The sequence below is a fragment of the Tamandua tetradactyla genome, chromosome 18, assembly GCF_023851605.1.
Source record: "Tamandua tetradactyla isolate mTamTet1 chromosome 18, mTamTet1.pri, whole genome shotgun sequence".
NCBI lineage: Eukaryota > Metazoa > Chordata > Mammalia > Pilosa > Myrmecophagidae > Tamandua > Tamandua tetradactyla.
The window spans coordinates 77,182,123-77,201,247 of NC_135344.1; the positions used below are offsets into that span (position 1 = coordinate 77,182,123).

General features: G+C 50.3%; 1 protein-coding gene and 1 pseudogene across 4 annotated transcripts in view; one reads left to right on the plus strand and one right to left on the minus strand.

The window, feature by feature from the left end:
• Positions 1-2,691: 2,691 nt before the first annotated feature.
• Positions 2,692-3,187, minus strand: LOC143662717 (peptidyl-prolyl cis-trans isomerase A pseudogene; annotated as a pseudogene).
• An 11,005-nt stretch (positions 3,188-14,192) lies between these two features.
• Positions 14,193-19,125, plus strand: part of LDLRAD4 (low density lipoprotein receptor class A domain containing 4) — a 394,962-nt gene continuing 390,029 nt past the window's right edge. For 2 of the 4 annotated variants that reach the window (XM_077136067.1, XM_077136063.1), the window contains exon 1: positions 14,193-14,260. The gene's annotated coding sequence lies outside the window, so the exon portion shown is untranslated. Of the gene's footprint in view, positions 14,261-15,540; positions 15,753-19,125 lie in introns of those variants that run through there. The other 2 variants (XM_077136066.1, XM_077136062.1) reach the window with 1 other exon arrangement.

A 19,125-nucleotide genomic window follows, 5' to 3' on the forward strand; every position in this document is an offset into this window, starting at 1 on the left:
TCTGAGCTCAGGATCCTCGTCCAAGCTCACGTGGTGGTGGCAGAAATCTCCTCCATATGGTTGTAGGAGTGAGGTCTCTTCTCGTCTGCCGCCGGGTGGGGTCACTCTCATGTGGCCCTTCCTGTATGGTCCTTCCCATTTGGCCCTTCTGATGTGGCCCTCCCAATATGACCTGTTCCATATGGCCCTTCCCACAAGGCCCGCTCCATCCTCAAACCCGGAGAACCTCTCCTTCTTTTAATTGCTCTCATGCAGGGAGGTAGGCCCAGAAAAAGACGAAGCAAATGCCATCCTGGGCAGCCTTGGAAATGACTTCTGTGCCAAGGGACAGCCAGGGGCAAGCCATTGCTCCTCAAGTGGACCCAAGGAGGCCACGATAGGGGCGGACCCAGAACGACACCCAAACCCAAGGAGCGGGCAGCTAAGTCTCCTCCCAGCTTTGTAGAATGGAAGCTCAGGGCCAGAAATTAAACTGAGGTATAGAGACAAAATTATGTTTACTGCACACTTGGATTGTGGGCTGGGATTCATACTCCCTACATAGCTGAAAGAATGGGATTGCATTTCAGGAAAGTACAGTGGTTATGGTGCATAGATGTTTGATTTTGGAAGGTTTGTCTGAGTGTATGTGTGTGTGTGTGTGTGTGTGTGTGTGTGTGTGATGGGTCTGGTCTAATACAGAAATACTAATAAACACAAATATACCATATATTCATACACATTGATATCAGGAATACTGGTAAATAATATCTCCATATATACATATTTATGTAGGACTTATACTTTTTACTTCAAGTATTTGGTTTAACCATGATCTGATGGCTAATTTATAACTCAAACTTAAACAGAATATCTTTTTGGCTCTTGTGTCCTGACTTGGACTAATCAGAGAAATCCCTGAGCAGCAGGCTCCAGAATCCAGAACTAAAACCCCACCACGACCCCAACTCTCCAGGTGGAACCAGTCATAAAGGACGTGGCCTCCTAGGGAGAGTGAGCTTATCAGGTGGAGACATCCATTCGGTCTCTGTGTGTAGCTCACAGCACATGAGCCTCAGGTGTTCTTTGTTCCTTCAGGAAGGTGGGTCCAGGCCTTCTGCAAGGCAGAATACCTGGCACGGCCAGGTGTTTGGAGCATATCAGGGTGAGAATCGTCTCCTTGCCAGTCTCTCTGCCTCTTAGAGAAGCAGCCCTACTTCTGAGCAGCCCCACTTGACAAAATCCATCTGTAGCCAAAAATCCCCTCTTTTAAAGTTTCTTGGTGAATGTGGAATACATCCATAAAGTGAGTTCATCTTATGTGTTCAGATAATGAGTTTCATAAGTGCACACACCTCTACAAGCATTCTCAAGTCAAAATGTGGAACATTTTGGGGGTAGCCCTCTCCCCACCCCGACACCGCTGGAAAGTTCTCTCTTCTTTCCACTTCACACCATCCAGAGGTAACCTTTGTTCCAATATTTATCACCACCAATGAGCTTCTGCTGTTTTGGAACGTCACATAACTGAAATCCCACATTATCATCTGTGATGGTTTGAAGCTGTGTCTACCCCAGATAAATGTGTTCTTAAACGTAACCCATCCCTGTGGGAGGGAACCCATTGTGAGTGGGACCGCTTGATGCCCCAATTTCAGTTCAGGTGTGTCTTGCCTCCGTCAGGGTGGGTCTCAATCCTGTCACCAAATCCTTTATGAGCAGAATGACACTCTGATAGGATAGAGAGCAAGAAGCGGGAAAACAGGAAGCTGAAATTCAGTGGAACCCAGAAGACAAGGGAGAGGCCAGGAGAGGCCGCCATCTGCCCGAGAAGGCCGGGACCAAGGGCCACCAGCAGCCAGCCCTGGAATGCCACGGTCTCGGGCGGAAGAATCACCTTGATGACGCTTTGATTTGGACTTTCTCTTAGCCTCAATCTGTGAGCCAATAAATTCCCATTGTTTTAACTTATTTATTACATACATAAAGTAAATTTATTAGTTCAAACTAATAAATCCCCATTGCATAGTATTTGCTGGAGCAGCCAGGAAACTAACAAACACACTATTCCCTTGTGCCTGTCTTCTGCCACTCAAATACGCTTCTGTGACTTTCATTCATTCTGAGTGATTTTAAACAGCTGCATAGTCTTCTCTTATATGCGTGTACCTGTACCACAACTTATTTATCCCTTATCCAATAATGGACATTTGGCTTGTTTCCAGTTGTCTTTATTTTATTTTAAGGACTAAAACTGCTTAGGGCATCTTCTTGTGTGCATCTCTCACTCTCTCGGGCCCCTGGGGAGCGGGGTTGCTGAGTCTGAAAGTTCTAAGTTTTCCATAGTCATGCAAACATCTGGTACTATCAATACTTTTAGTTTAGCTGTTCTAGTGTGCTATTTCATTACCGTTTTAATTTACATTTCCCTAATGAGTTAAGTACTTTTCCACATACCTGTTGGCTCATTAGCTGTCCTTTTTTGGGTAAAGTATCTTTTTTTTTTTTTTTTAAGTTTTCGTGTGCGTTTTTATTTCATAATTATAAACTTAACTCTGCACTCCAGCTAGACTCGGAAGGGAAGGTTAATGGAGAACATAAAGAGCTGCAGTGAGAGCAGATGATGGGATACTGAGGCAGGCCAGGGGAGGTGGGATGCTCTCCTGAGCTACAGAAGGAATGGCCCGGAGGTTAAGACAAAACACAAACTTATTAGATGTCTCCACAGTTGGCAATGATGATCCTCGTGCTGGTCTTGTCATTCCTAGACCCAAAGCGCTTCATGGCTTCTGCAATATCCATGCCCTCTTTCACCCTGCCAAAGGCCACGTGCTTGCCACCCAACCAGGCAGCCTTCGCAGTGCTGATGAAAAACTGGGAACCATTTGTGTTGGGTCTGGCATTGGCCATGGACAAGATGCCAGGACCCATGTGTTTCATGATGAAATTCTCATTATCAAACTTCTCCCCATAGCTGGACTTGCCACCAGTGCCATGATGGCGTGTGAAGTCACCACCTGGCACATAGACCCAGGAATAATTCTGTGAAAGCAGGAACCCTTACAACCCCAAATCCTTTCTCCTCAGTGCTCAGACCATGAAAATTTTCTGCTGTCTTTGGAACTTTGTCTGCAAACAGCTCAAAGGGGACGTGGCCCAGGGGCTTGCTGTCAATGGCGATGTTGAAGGACACAGTGGGGCTGACCATGGCTGCAGGTAGGGAACTGTGGCAGTGGCATCTGCAAGGCTGGGTAAAGTATCTATTCAAGTCGTTTTCTCTTGTATTTTATTGAATACCCTCTGTTTTAGTTTGTTAGCTGCCGAATGCAATACACCAGAAATAGAATGCCTTTTAAAAGGGGGAGTGTATTAAGTTGCTAGCTTACAGTTCTAAGGACATGAAAATGTCCCAATTAAAGCAACTCTATAAAAATGTCCAAATCAAGGCACCAACAAGAGGTTACCTTCACTCAAGAAAGGCCGATGAAGTACGGGGTTTCTCTCTCAACTAGAAAGGCACATGGTGAACATGGTGACGTCTGCTAGCTTTCTCTCCAGGCTTCTTGGTTCATGAAGCTCCCCTGGGCGCATTTTCCTTCTTTCTCTCCAAAGGTCTCTGGTGGCATGGGCAATCATGGTTCTCGTGGCTCTGCTGTGGCTCTCTTGTCTTTCTCTTCAAAATGCTTCCTCTTTTAAAGGATTCCAGTAACCAAATCAAGACCCACCTGGAATGGGTAGAGTCACATCTCCCTCTAATGAAAGGCTAATACCCACAATCGGGTGAGTCACATCTCCATGGATAAAATCTTCAAGACTCCAACCTACATTTCCAAATATGTTTTAAAAGAAGCAGATGCCTCTACAAGATTGGATTAGCACTAATCCATCGGTTTTCTGGGCACATAATCCTTTCAGAACAGCACATCCTCCCTTAAAGAAATCTCAGTTGAGGGAATTATGCTCTCTCCAGCCAAGACAGGAGGTTACAAGCAGTATCTGTTAAGGTTCCATTGGAAAACCAGAGCCACCACAAGGGGCCTAAGATTTCTTTCAGGACTTCAGGCGATGGGGGGAGCTGGGAAGCAGCCTGGGGAAGGCCATGGCTTTCATGGTGGGCAGCTGAGAAGGAGAATTGACCGGGAAGTGCAGGAGAACAAGGACAACCTAGAACCACGAGGACAGACAAACTGCACTTGGCTTTGAAGCCTTCACCCTCAGCGAAGCAGGCGACCGATAGCAGAGGCAGCTGTAGAGGGGTTCCTGCCCTGCCCAGGCCTCGGGGCCACCGAGGACAGGGGCACCCATACTCTGGCGGCTTTTCTGCCTGCTCTCCGGGGCTGAGTCTCAGCTGGAACCCTGAGAAAGAGCATCATGGAGGTGCAGGTCCCCAGGCCTGGGCTGGTGTGACGTATCACTCTGGGACCAGAGACGTATCCCTGCTTATACATTAGAGAGAGTGATTGGAGGGTGTCATGGTTAGGGACAGGTGTCAACTTGGCCAAGTTGTGGTACCTGTTCATCTGATTGGGCAAGCGCTGGTCTGTCTGTTGCAATGAGGACATTTCATAGGATTAGGTCATGATCACGTCAGCTACATCCACAGCTGATTCCATTTATAATCAGCCAAAGGGGAGTGTCTTCTGCAATTAGTGATGCTAAATGCAATCATGGGAAGCCTTTTAAGGAGGACTCAGAGGAGACAAGCCCCATTCCTGCTTTGGCTGGTGAGCCTCTCCTGTGGAGTTCATCCAGGCCATCCATCGGAGTCATCGGCTTCACAGCCTGCCCTGTAGATTTTGGACTCTGCGTTCCTACGGTCATGTGAGACACTTTCATAAATTTTATATTTGCAAGTGTTCCCTGTTGATTCTGCTTCTCTAGAAAACCCTAACTAATACATCTTGGTACCAGGAGTGGTTCTTAAGGAACAGAATTTTAAAAATGGGTTTTTATGAATGATTTTCTACTCTGACTGGACTCAGAGACACTAAGGACTCTGATTCCCATAATCAGAATGACACTCCCAATCCATGGACTGAGTTGGCAAAGGAGATAGTCAAAATATCATCATTCGATTCTCCTAATACTTCGCTTGTACGAAGCCCGACTCTGGGGGATAATGTTTTTGACACCTTTACAGAGTTTTGTAGAAATAAGAGTTATAGAGATGTTGGTTGGTTGTTGTTAGATACACTGTCTACATTAAAGGGTGAAAGGGATGGGCTTAAGGCTTCAAATGAGAAGCTTAAGCGCCGTCTGAAAGATGTAGAGGTTTCTATGAGTATCCTGAAGGAAAATCTTATTTCCTGTAGCCGTAGACTTGAGATCTCTGAAAATCAGACTCAGAATCTTATTGTTAGAGTAGCAACTTTACAACATAAACTGAAATCTCAGTCTTGCATGGTGTCTGCCGTTAAAGTGAGGGCATTGATTGGAAAGGAGTGGGACCCTGAAAAATGGGATGGCGACATATGGATTGATAATGATGTTGGGGGTGAGGTTGAAACCCTAGACCATGCTGAGCCTTCTTTAGATAACCCTGTAATAGTCTGCCCTGAGGACATAGCCACCCCACCTCCAGCCTGCCTTGAGGAATTGGCCACCCAACCTCCTCCTGAAGGGATTAGCCCTAGAGTTATTAATCCTGTTTCACCAGATGAAACTGCAAATGAAGGCCCCGAAGCAAATGGCTTGGAAGATATTTCTAATTCCTTTCATGACCCACCCCCACCACCCCTCATTTCTTCTAGACCTATAACTAGACTAAAGTCCCAATAGGCCCCTAAAGGTGAGGTACAAAGTATCACACGTGAGGAGGTATGTTATACTCCAAAAGAACTGTGTGAGTTTTCCAATTTATATAGACAGAAATCAGGGGAATATGTGTGGCAATGGATTTTAAGAGTGTGGGTTAATGGTGGGAGGAATATAAGGCTGGATCAGGCTGAATTTATTGATATGGGCCAACTAAGCAGAGATTCTGCATTCAATGTTATAGCTCGAGCAGTTAGAAAAGGTGTTAACAGCTTGTTTGGGGGGGTTGGTTGAAACATGGATCAAAAGGTGGCCAACATTACCTGAGGTTGAAATGCCAGAACTGCCCTGGTATAATGCAGATGAGGGGATCCAGAGGCTTAGAGAGATTGGGATGTTAGAGTGGATTTATCATGCAAAGCCTACTCTTACACCCCAGGAATGTCCAGAGGATGCACCTTTTACCAGAACAGTGAGAAATAAATTTGTGAGACTAGCACCATCATCCCTCAAGAGCTCTGTGGTTGCACTTCTCTGTAGGTCAGATATTACTGTAGGAACTGCTGTCACTGAGCTGGAATCCTTAAACACAATGGGAATGACAGGATCCCGAGTTGGCAGAAGCCAGGTGGCAGCACTTAATCACCAAAGACAGGGTAGACATGGCTATTATAATAGACAACAAACTCAAAGGAGGCATCAAAATTATATGACACGCAGAGATTTGTGGTATTGGCTAGTAAATCATGGGGTGCCTAGAAATACAATAGAAGGGCGGTCTACTAAATTCTTGTTGGAGCTGTATAGACAAAAGAGTTCTAGGTCAAGGGAAAAGAAGTCTAACCTGAATTACAAAAACACAGAGTCACGGCCCCTTAATCAATTTCCAGACTTGAAACAGTTTACAGACCCTGAGCCCCTTGAATGAAGGGGAGGCCAGGTCCCTATGGGGGAGAAACCTGTTACACTGCCACAAATTTATACTGTTAACCTTCCTCTAAGTCTTCCCCAAGGAGACCGACGGCCTTTTACCAGGGTAACTGTGCATTGGGGAAAAGGAAATGATCAGATATTTCGGGGATTATTAGACACTGGTTCAGAAGTGACATTAATTCCAGGGGACCCAAAACGTCACTCTGGACCACCAGTCAGAGTGGGGGCTTATGGAGGCCAGGTGATCAATGGAGTTTTAGCTCAGGTCCGTCTCACAGTGGGTCCAGTGGGCCCCCGGACCCATCCTGTAGTTATTTCCCCAGTTCCGGAATGTATAATTGGAATAGACATACTGAGCAACTGGCAGAATCCCCACGTTGGTTCTCTAACTCATGCAGTGAGGGCTATTATGGTGGGAAAGGCCAAGTGGAAGCCACTAGAACTGCCCCTACCAAGCAAAATAGTAAATCAAAAGCAATACCGTATTCCTGGAGGGATTGCAGAGATTACTGCCACTCTTAAGGACTTGAAGGATGCAGGGGTGGTGATTCCCACCACATCCCCATTCAACTCTCCTATTTGGCCTGTGCAGAAAACAGATGGGTCTTGGAGAATGACAGTGGATTATCGTAAACTCAACCAGGTGGTAACTCCAATTGCAGCTGCTGTTCCAGATGTAGTATCATTTCTTGAGCAAATCAATACATCCCCTTGTACCTGGTATGCAGCTATTGATCTGGCAAATGCTTTTTTCTCAATAGCTATTAGTAAGGACCACCAGAAACAGTTTGCTTTCAGCTGGCAAGGTCAGCAATATACTTTCACTGTCCTACCTCAGGGGTATATCAACTCTCCAGCCCTATGTCATAATCTTGTTCGCAGAGACCTTGATCGTTTCTCCCTCCCACAAGACATCACACTGGTCCATTATATTGATGATATCATGTTGATTGGACCTAGTGAGCAAGAAGTAGCAACTACTCTAGATTTACTGGTAAGGCATTTGCGTGTCAGAGGATGGGAGATAAATCCAACAAAAATACAGGGGCCTTCCACCTCAGTAAAATTTCTAGGTGTCCAGTGGTGTGGGGCATGTCGAGATATCCCTTCTAAGGTGAAGGGTAAATTGCTGCATCTGGCCCCTCCCACAACCAAAAAGAGGCACAACGCCTAGTTGGTCTTTTTGGATTTTGGCGACAACATATTCCTCATTTGGGTGTGCTACTCCAGCCCATTTATCGAGTGACCAGAAAAGCTGCTAATTTTGAGTGGGGACCTGAACAAGAGGAGGCTCTGCGACAGGTCCAGGCTGCTGTGCAAGCTGCTCTGCCACTTAGGCCGTATGATCCAGCAGATCCAATGGTGCTGGAAGTGTCAGTGGCAAATAGAGATGCTGTCTGGAGCCTTTGGCAGGCCCCTATAGGAGAATCACAATGCAGACCCTTAGGATTTTGGAGCAAAGCCTTACCATCTGCTGCAGATAACTACTCTCCTTTTGAGAAACAGCTTTTGGCCTGCTACTGGGCCTTAGTAGAGACTGAACGCTTAACCATGGGCCACCAAGTTACCATGAGACCTGAGTTGCCTATCATGAGTTGGGTGTTGTCTGACCCACCAAGCCATAAAGTTGGGCGTGCACAGCAGCACTCTATTATAAAGTGGAAATGGTATATACGAGATAGAGCCAGAGCAGGTCCTGAAGGCACAAAGTTACATGAAGTAACTTACATGAAGTAAGTTACATGAAGAAGTGGCACAAATGCCCATGGTTTCCACTCCTGCTGCCACATTACCTTCTCTTTCCCAGACCAGAGCTATGGCCTCTTGGGGAGTCCCTTACAGTGAATTGACGGAGGAAGAGAAAACTCGGGCCTGGTTTACAGATGGTTCAGCACGATATGCAGGTTCCACCCGAAAGTGGACAGCTGCAGCATTACAACCCCTTTCTGGGGTGTCCTTGAAGGACAGCAGTGAGGAGAAATCCTCCCAGTGGGCAGAACTTCGAGCAGTGCACCTGGTTGTTCATTTTGCTTGGAAGGAAAACTGGCCAGAGGTGCGTTTGTATACTGACTCATGGGCTGTTGCTAATGGTTTGGCTGGATGGTCAGGGACTTGGAAAGACCATAACTGGAAAATTGGTGACAAAGAGGTCTGGGGAAGAAGTCTGTGGATAGACCTTTCTGAGTGGGCTAAAAACATGAAGATATTTGTGTCCCATGTGAATGCGCACCAGAGGGTGACTTCAGCAGAGGATGGTTTTAATAATTAAGTGGATAAGATGACCTGTTCTGTGGATACCAGTCAGCCTCTTTCACCAGCAACTCCTGTCATTGCCCAATGGGCTCATGAACAAAGTGGTCATGGTGGTAGGGATGGAGGTTATGCATGGGCTCAGCAACATGGACTTCCCCTCACCAAGGCTGACCTGGCTACAGCCACTGCTGCATGCCCAATCTGCCAGCAGCAGAGACCTATACTCAGCCCCTGATACGGCACCATTCCCGAGGTGACCAGCCAGCTACATGGTGGCAGGTTGATTACATTGGACCACTCCCTTCATGGAAGGGGCAGCGATTTGTTCTAACTGGAATAGACACATACTCTGGATATGGGTTTTCTTTCCCTGCACGCAATGCTTCTGCCAAAACTACTATCCGTGGGCTTACAGAATGCCTTATCCATCGTCATGGTATTCCGCATAGCATTGCTTCGGATCAACGAACACACTTCACAGCAAATGAAGTGCGGGAATGGGCACATGCTCATGGAATTCTCTGGTCTTACCATGTTCCCCATCATCCAGAAGCAGCTGGATTGATAGAACGGTGGAACGGCCGTTTGAAAACTCAATTACGGTGCCAAGCAGGTGGCAAAAACTTGAAAGACTGGGGTAATGTTCTCCAGGAAGCTGTGTATGCTCTGAATCAGCGTCCACTGTATGGTGCTGTTTCTCCCATAGCCAGGATCCATGGGTCCAGGAACCAAGGGGTGGAAATGGGTGTGGTGCCACTCACTATTACCCCTAGTGATCCACTAGGAAAATTTATGCTTCCTGTCCCTGCTACCCTGAGTTCTGCTGGTCTACAGGTTTTAGTTCCAAAATGGGGTGTGCTTTCTCCAGGAGAAACAACAGTGATACCACTGAACTGGAAGTTAAGGTTGCCACCTGGTCACTTTGGGCTACTTATGCCTCTGGATCAACACACCAAGAAGGGGATTACATTATTGTCTGGGGTAATTGACCCTGACTATCAGAAGGAAGTAGAACTGCAACTACATAATGGAGGTAAAGAAGAGTTTTCTTGGAATATAGGAGATCCCCTGGGGCGTCTATTAGTACTACCATGCCCTGTGATTAAAATCAATGGAAAACTGCAACAACACAATCCAGGCAGGACCACTAATGGCTCTGAGACTTCAGGAATGAAGGTTTGGGTCACCCCACCAGGCAAAGAACCACGGCCAGCTGAAGTGCTTGCTGAGGGGAAAGGGAACATGGAATGGGTAGTGGAAGAAGGTAGTGATAAATATGAACTTCGACCACGTGATCAGTTACAGAAACGAGGACTGTAATGCTGTTTTGTTTGTGTTATACTATTTAAGTTGTAAGATATCAAGTTTAAGAATGAATGTTGCCCAAGGATTTGCACCCTATTCTGGAGAGATTTAATGTGTTTCCAGTTATATGCAGGACAGTTGAGTATTGTCAGGTAAAAGAAAAAATGTATGCTTATTTGTTTTCATTTGGAAATTAAGTATGGTCTAAGGTGATATATATATATATATATATATATATATATATATATATATATATATATATATAGGTGCCAAGTTGACAAGGGGTGGACTGTCATGGTTAGGGACAGGTGTCAACTTGGTCAAGTTGTGGTACCTGTTCATCTGATTGGGCAAGCACTGGCCTGTCTGTTGCAATGAGGACATTTCATAGGATTAGGTCATGATCACGGCAGCTACATCCACAGCTGGTTCCATTTGTAATCAGCCAAAGGGGAGTGTCTTCTGCAATTAGTGATGCTAAATGCAATCATGGGAAGCCTTTTAAGGAGGACTCAGAGGAGACAAACCCCATTCCTGCTTTGGCTGGTGAGCCTCTCCTGTGGAGTTCATCCAGGCCATCCATCGAAGTCATCGACTTCGCAGCCTGCCCTGTGGATTTTGGACTCTGCGTTCCTACGGTCACGTGAGACACTTCCATAAATTTTATATTTGCAAGTGTTCCCTGTTGATTCTGTTTCTCTAGAGAACCCTAACTAATACAGAGGGAGATAATCTTTGGTGAATGTATTTTGGGCCAGGGACTGTGCAGACACAACTCACAGACAGTTCACGGCCTCCGGGGGAGATGACCTACTGTGGGTCAGAGAGCAAATGGAACAGTCAGAGGGAAGCCAGAGTGCTGCTTACCCCCAGCTGCCAGGGACTGCAGGGTTTAGAAAGGGTGCCACCCCTGATTCATGGTGGCCCAGGTGATGATGGCTGTGCGAGGCTGCCTGGGCCCTGGAAGAGGTGGCAACTTGAACTACTGGGGCTTGACCCAGGACACTCTGGGGGCCTGAGGGTGACTAGTGCGCTTTAATATCTGTGAATGATTTGAAAACACACAGGTCCTCGTTCAGAAATTGCCCATCATACCATTAACTGAAGCATAGCCTCATCTTGATGTATCTGAATCTTTGTGATAATCTTCTTTCCCCTCCTTATATTTCCCTTTTCCTTTATCCCCTCCCCTTCAAAGGAGAGAGCATGTACTGTGTCTCTTTGCCCAAGGGAAGTCTTACAACAAGGCAGAATACAGAAGTTGCCTGCAAAACACTTCCCTTTCTGTCTTTTGTCATTGTAAAGCTAATTCCTTAGAGTTGGAGTGAGATCTGTGGGTCTTAGAGTAACTGGGGCAGCAGGATTCCAGAGAGGCATTATGTGGGCAGATGGGAAAGGGGCCAACCTTACAGAAGATCCAACAAGATAGGAATTATCTCCAATTTACAGACTGAGCACCGTGGTGTGTGATGGCGCGTGGCAAGAATGAAGTGTGCCCCTGACTGCATCACTCTCTCCTGGAGCTGCCTGAACATGGATTCTGGTCCTGGGCCCCAACCCAGACTCGGGCTCTCACTTCCCCTGCACCAGAATTATCTGCAATATAAGCTTCTTTTTCTCACTTCCTCTTCTCCACTTACTATTTATATTAAAGAGCACAAAGAGTAGAATGGATCACTTCGGATAGCTTATGTTTCACCCCAATGTTATGTGTGAGATTATATTTCCTGATGCACATTCATCTTGTGGTCCCTTGTGGCCCTCGGATTCTTTTCTTCAACAAGTGCTCATGTTCACCCTCTCTATTTTTGTCCCCTTAGATGATTGACAAGTTACCCTTCCCTATGGACTAAGTATGGCCATATTATAATTGACACAGAAAAACTGCAATAGATTTACAGTCAGCAAGAATTTTCATCTTCCACTCATTGAAATCAGTTTCAGTTGGTTTCCACAGAATGTAGTGATATTTAATCACAATATTTTTTTATTTGTCTATCCCAACACCAGGCTTTCATTCATTCCACCAGTGGGCTCCTCGTAAGCATCAGGCACATTTCTGTGTGCTGGGGATATGAGCCCTGCACTAGACCAAGCACAGCTGACTGAGGCTCTGTCCTGGGCTGCTTTCATGCTAGGCTATTACATTGAATGTTACAGATTGAAAACAGGCAGGGCTATGCTGACATATCATCATGTTGAATTTTTCAGCAGGCAAGTATCCATCTAAATACCTCCACCTCTGCCATTTCTATAACCAGTTGTTTTTTTTGGGGGGTAGTGATGGTGGGGGAGGCAGCTGAGTGGAAGACACAGGAAATGGGTCTCTCCCCTGGCCAGTCACCAAACACAAGCTAATCTGCTGTTTCAGGTTATAGAGACCACAAGAGCAGGCAATGGGAGATTAAGATTCCTCATAAATGGTCAACTGAGGTTAAGCTGTCAAAATCAGGCCCTCAATATAAAGAGACTAAATTATGCACAAGGAAATTATAAAGGAGTGAAAGACAAGAATACACTGTTCGGTGGTCTTGGAACAAAAACATTTTCTTCCCCACTGTCCCTGGGCAATTTCTGGGTTAGAAAGAGAAAGTCATTTCACTTTCCACCCAAAGAGGGGCAGTACAGTGCCTCCTCAGCCGCAGCACACCGCAGCTAGCCTGGTGTACCAGCGTGCCAGTAAACCGGTAAGGATGCGCTTCCCGGGCCCAGAGGACCTGCTGTGAGCTTCACCATCTCACCGCGTAGAAGACAAGCTCGGCTAGCAGCCAGGCTTCCCAGTCTCCTACCCGCCCCAAAGGGCCTGCGCTAGGTGGGGCCGCAGGACCCGGGAGCAGCTCCGCGACCCCGGGGAACCGCGCGGGAACTCAGGGCCGCGCCGGCAGGGGGCAGCGCGGCCCGCGGGTTCCGCGTCCCTCCGTGCAGGCAGGCAGAAGGGATCTAACCCCACCTGTGCGATCTGGACACAAATCACCACGTCTCATTTAGCCTCAGTGCGCTCACCTGTGAAGCGGAGCCGCGGCGGCTCGAGCGGTGCCCGGGACACCCAGTCGGCGCTCGGCCGGAGATCCGGGCGGCTCTCTAGGGCGCCTTGGTGACCGCTGCTTCCTGCCGCCCCGAGCCCGGGTGGCTCCGCGCCGCTACCATCGGCGCAGCCGGACCAAAGCGACGTCTCATCTTAAAGTCACGACAAATTAATCATAGCTTCCCAAAGCTTCTTTTCTCTGCTACTGGGAACTTGGGCGAGGGCTGGCCCTGACCCGAAATCCCCGGTGGGATATTCTGGGAGGTCTGCAGGGGCTCCCAGTGGCAGAGGGGCGTCTCTAATTTGGATGACTGTGATGAGATCGGGTGAGAATGCGCACCGGCCGCGGTGTCCGACCCCCTCCCTGGCGCTGGACCCGGTAGAGGCGTGCACTTCTGGGGAGCAAAACGGCTCGGTTTCTGTCCCCACTGGAGTCGCGTCCGAAAGGGCCCTAATCCGAGGAGGCCACCCTCGACCTTCCGGCCCGGGGCCACTTCCCTTGGAGGAGGGGTGGTCCTCAGCCTCGCAACCCCGGGGCGCAGCGCTGTCCCCCCTCGGGGGTCACGCCCTGCTGTGTCCCGGGAGGCGAGAGGGTTGCGGGCCCGCGATCCTGCCGGCTGGGAAGCGGGGGCTGCAGGGGCGCCCGCCGGGACCCCGAGCCTGGCCCGACCGCCCTTTGCAGTTGTGCCCCGGGCCGGACGCGGGGGTGGGGAGGTGGGGGGAGAGGAAGCATTCTCAGGGTTCTCGGCCGAGACCGCCGGGGGCCGGACGCTGTTCCCTCGGTCCGGGGCGCGCGCCCCGGGAGCGCTGCGAACGGGATTGTCGCCGTCCCCGGCCCCGCCACCGCCCGCAGGGTTGGAAGTGCAGGGAAAAGTGCGGGGGCGGGGCGCGGGTCTCGGCTCTTAAAGGGACCCGGCGCCCGCCCGCCCCGGCGCTGTCTGTCTGCCTATCCGGCCCGGCCAGCCGTCCTGCAGGCGACCCCGCACCTCCGCTCGGCTGGGGCCGCCTCAGGTGAGTGCGCCCGGGGTCCCCCCGACCCCGCCTCGGGAGGCGGACCTGCAGTGTCTGGGTGGTCGCCACGTCTGCCCCAAGTTCAGTAGCTGAGCTCCTGGTGGGGGGTAGGAGATGTAGGAGGGGGGGCTGGGGGACGCGCCGCCCCGGGAATGTGAAGTCTAAGGGCTGCCGGGCTGGGGGGGTATTTCAGGCGGGACCGGTTGTTGGGGGAGGGGTGGTGGTGATGGGACCCGCTTGGGGATGAGTGCGCTGGGGGCGGGGGGGAGGGCATCCCAACGCCGCCTCGCCTCTCCTTCCCGCCGCGCGTCCTCTCCCAGGAGAAGGGAAGGGTTCCAGGTCTGTCCATCCGTCCATCTCCGCCCGGAGTGGGCAAGGTGGGCGGCCTGAGGGCGCGGGATGGCCACAGCCCCGGCTCGCTCGGAGGCGGAGGGGAGGGGCACCCCAGCGCGGCCCCCCGCCGCTGCCCCCACGTCCCGGCTGCGCGCTCTGCTTGGTCGGGTGGGGGGCTGAAGACATCATTTCCGAGCCCCGCCCCCAACCCTGTTCCAGAGGCTTGGGGCGCCAGTGGTTGACGAGTGGATCCCCCACGGTCCAGGCGGGGACGGAGGGGAATGGGGTAGGGTGGGGTGGGCTGAGGCAGCGGCGCAAACCCACTGCATTTCCTTTTGGTTTCTCGGCGAGTGACCTCGGGCGTTGGGGAGCTCGGCAGTCCGGAGGGGTGCGGGATCTTGCAGGAAGTTTTGCGCGGAAAAAGGACGGACGGGCGCGGGCTGTCAGGGGAGAACCCCTCCCACCAGTCCAGCCCCCGCACCCCCACCCCCAATCACCCCTCACTAATCCTGTCCCCGCAGCCCCCCGCGGCCAGAGCGCGCCCACCAGCCTAGCCTCCTCCCCTCCTTCAGCCCGGTCCTTCCAGTACCCGAGCTCCCGCCTTGCCCTCGCATCCCCGCCGCCCCCCCACCCCGCACGCGTGGCCCTGCGCTCTCCGCAGACCTTGCGGCTCCCTGCGACCCCCCAAACTCCATCTTGGCGTTCCCCAGGACCTCGCGCCGCCCCCTCCCCCGCAGTCCCTGTACTCGCCCACCTCTGCGGTCCCTATGCCCTCCATCTCTGCGCCCCCTCCCCCCACCTCCCACCCCCGCGCGCCCTTGCGGGCACTGGCGTCTCCCAACCCTGCAGCCGCACCTGGCCGCGTCCCCGGACCTGCCCGCACGGTGACGTGGAGCAGCCCGGGGCCCGGGGCATTGGCCAGGAGGCGGCGTCCTGGAGCTGCTGTCCTGCGCTCTGCTGCGGCGGGCCGGGCGCGGAGGAAGCGGGCGCTGTGCGGGGCAGGCTCTAGCCCCAGCCGAGCGATCAACAGGAAACAATGTGCGTCCGGCCCTGGCCGGGCCTTCTCCTCCGCCGCGGGGTCCGCCCCGGCCCCCAGTGAGGCGCGCACCCGGGCCAGGATCCTGGCCCCCACCCACCCCGGACGTCTGAGGCGGATGCCGTGAGTACGGCGGAGCCCCGCGGTGGGGGTGCTTGGCCCGGGGCGGAGAGGGCATTTGCTGATCTTGAACTTTTAATTTTCTTCTCATTTTTTTTTAATTGGTAAAGGAGGAGGCTGCCTTGGGAGGCGGTGCGTGTGCCTGGACCGAGACTTGGGGAGGATGGGAGGGCGCGCGGGGAAGGGGACCCCGGCGAGCGCGCGGGTGGCGTCGGGTCTCCCGGGTTACCTGCGGGGCTCCTGGGCGCCGGCAGAGACTCTTTCCAGCAACCAGGGCTTACGCCCGCCCTGGGGGACTGGCATGGCTGCTGAATGGTGGCCACATAAACTAGTTTAATTCTTGTTTTCCCCAAAGAGTCTTTTAATTAGTGAGAAGTAGGTAATTTTGATTTGCTCCTTTCCTCTCCCCCTGGGTGTCATCTATTCCCTTCTCTTTCTCGCGTTTTTGGAAGGATTTTTGGCAACCTCCCGTGCCTGGGCCCTCCTCGGATGGTGGACGGCTGCTTTCTGCATGCTTATTACATTTTGACAAATACTTCTTGGCGACCTACTCTGTGCCTGGCGTTGCGGATGGGATTATCTGGACGGAATGCTGGGTCTGGGAGACCCAGTAAGTGAGCTTGAAGTCCCGATGGGTAGAGACTGTGACCCCATGTGGGCTCTTGGAAATAGTAAGGACAGGGCTGGCTGGGGGTAGGGGTCGTGCTGTCCCTCCTGGGAGATGCCGGGACCCTGCCCTGTGAGTGGCTCTTTCAGCCAGGTCTAGCCGGGAACACATTCTCTGCCTGCGCCTCCCTGGGGCCTCAGTGCTGGGCGTTGAATTACAGGGATGGCTCAGAACACACTGCCTGGAGTCCACTTGCATAGTGTGGAGGCATGCCCTGCATTTTGTATCATTTTGCGTATGAGTATTTAACCTAGTGTTTATGTGCATTTACTGTTATTCTTCTTTGTACAGAGTTCTCTGGAAATATTTTCTTTGTGTTCAGTAAAGGTTCATAATGTCAAATTTGAGTCAGTACATAGATAAATGAGCCAATCTAAAAGTACCTGGGTACATTTATTGAATTACGCTATTTGCTTTCCTATCAAACCTTAAAATGCCATCGATGAACAAAAATGCCACGGATGGCCCTCACAGAGCAGTGCTTTTTGAAAGACGGAGGTAACTTCCTCGTGATCTTTGAAAGCTGAATTCTTTTAAGAGCTTCACTTTGCTGTTGACATTGGAACACTGTTAGGAATGAGGGCTGAGATGGTAAGTGCCAGTTAGGGATTTGCTCTAATGGAGTTGCAGCTCTCTTCCTCCCCTGCTTAAAAAGACCTCTCTAATTTCCTCACGTTTGCTGTTACCCTGAAAGGAGTCTGCCGGGCTGGCCTGGGCTCTTGCTGGACTGAGCTGTGTTTGCACTGGAGGAGCCCTCCCCGGTGGGTCTGGAGGGCTGTCTCTTGCAGCCTCCCTGGGGCTCGCTTTGCACGATCACCGTCCTCTCGTGGAACCCAGCCAAGGCCAGCTGCTCATTAAAGGGTTTGGTGCCAATTCGTTGGCACATCATTGGAGACTCCACAGTCCTCTCTCCGCCCCCCGCCAGAGTATATACATACAGAGACAAATATTTATTTTCCCCCTGACTGCTGAGAGCGTTCTAAGAATAGTTTCCTTGCCAATCTGCGGGTGTTTCCAGTCCCTGCCCTCCTGCAGTCTGGGCGGACTGAGTGGCAGCCTGGCAGGGCCCCCTCGCAGCCGCGGCCACGTTGTCTGTTTTTATCTGCCTGGGCTGCTGGAGGGTGATTCTCAGCCTGAAAGCTGGGAGCCTAGCGAGGTGACAGTGACTTTTGCTCCCTGAGGGGAGCTTCTGGTCAGTTGTCCTGACTCCTGAGCTCTGGCTTTGTCCCTCTGCATTTACCCGGTGTGCAGGAGGAGATGGCTCCGCGTCAGCGTGAAAGCGGAGCAACCTTGGGCCTCGCGACAAAAGTCCTTGTAACTGGACACTGGTCAGATCTTTTCTGGTAGCCCTTCCCTGGGTTTCTTCTCATCTTTCTCCTAAATCGAGGCTGGTTGAATCTCTATGACACATCTGTCTTTTTGGGTGAGATTTAATAGAGAAGAAAGAAAACTCAAGAAGCAGTACGTTAAAAGAGCATTCTGCTGCTACCCCGGACCATTTTTAGAAATATTTAACATAATTCATATAGGCACGTGGCTGTTAAATGTGAGCAGTGGCAAAATTGCCCGGTCGTCCTAAATGGCCCCTCCCTCTCTTCCTTCCTTCCTACCTGTTTTTTTGGGTATCAGAAAAATCTGGAATCCACTATATTCTGAGATCTAAAATCAAAGAGACTCTCTGTCGACACAGCCTGCGCTAGTCTAGAGTTCCTTCTTGACCCATATCACGGGTCTGTGTGGAAGTTGAATCTCGAATTTTAAAGTAGGCATGTAAAGGTCTGCCCGCCGTTTGAACATTTAAGTCACAAACTTTTAGGCCCTCTTTTTAGGAAGACATTTTTGTGGCATTGTTCGCTTCACAAAATTAGGCAACTAAAGGAAACAAATAAGCACCTGGCCTACTAATTACCGTAGAAATATTAGATTCATATTTCCAATTAGCATTGTTTCATCGTCTAGCAAAAGAGACTTGAAAATAACGTTTGCTTTGTCACAGATCCATATGAGTTAAGTATGGATTACTTTTCTTTGAATTCCCACTAAAAAATGGTGCTTTGGCCTTTTAAGCTGTTTTGAGAGGACTTTTCTTTCCGCCCAGCTTGTTTTCCAGATAGGTCTTGGAAATTACGAGGAACATGGCTGTAATTTCTCCCTTGATTGGCAGCTGAGAGCTTTCCCGAACAAAAATAAGGACATACTGTGCCAAATGGTTGACTTTTCTAGAATAAAACCTCTAAAGGGTATGCGGAAAGTCCTCTGGTTAATATATTGGCATTCCCAGAACCCACTAAAACCCCGGCGGCCTGCCAGACTCCACTTAATGAGGATGCAGTGTCTGGCCCAAATCCCCCTGAGCAAGGGGGGGGGGGGGCGGGGAACTGGATGTCCACACCCTTTATTAATTTTTAATGACTGTACTTTTGTTTTGCCGATTTTGCTCTGTCCCCACCCCCCTCACAACTGACCCCTCTAGCCTCCTGGTCCCCACTTCAACTGTTTATTTACCCGTTTGCTTTGCATTGGAAAAATGTTGCCGGGTCCTTTCAATTTGCTTGGGTTCTTTTGTTGGTGGTAGTTTTCTTCTCTCTCTCTCTCTCTTTTTTTTTTTTGGAGGAGGAAGAGAGAAAAGGAACAGAAAAGGAGATGACAACTTTTTATGATTGTTTATTGTCTGCTGGAAAAAGAAAGCATTTAAGAAACTTTAAGTTC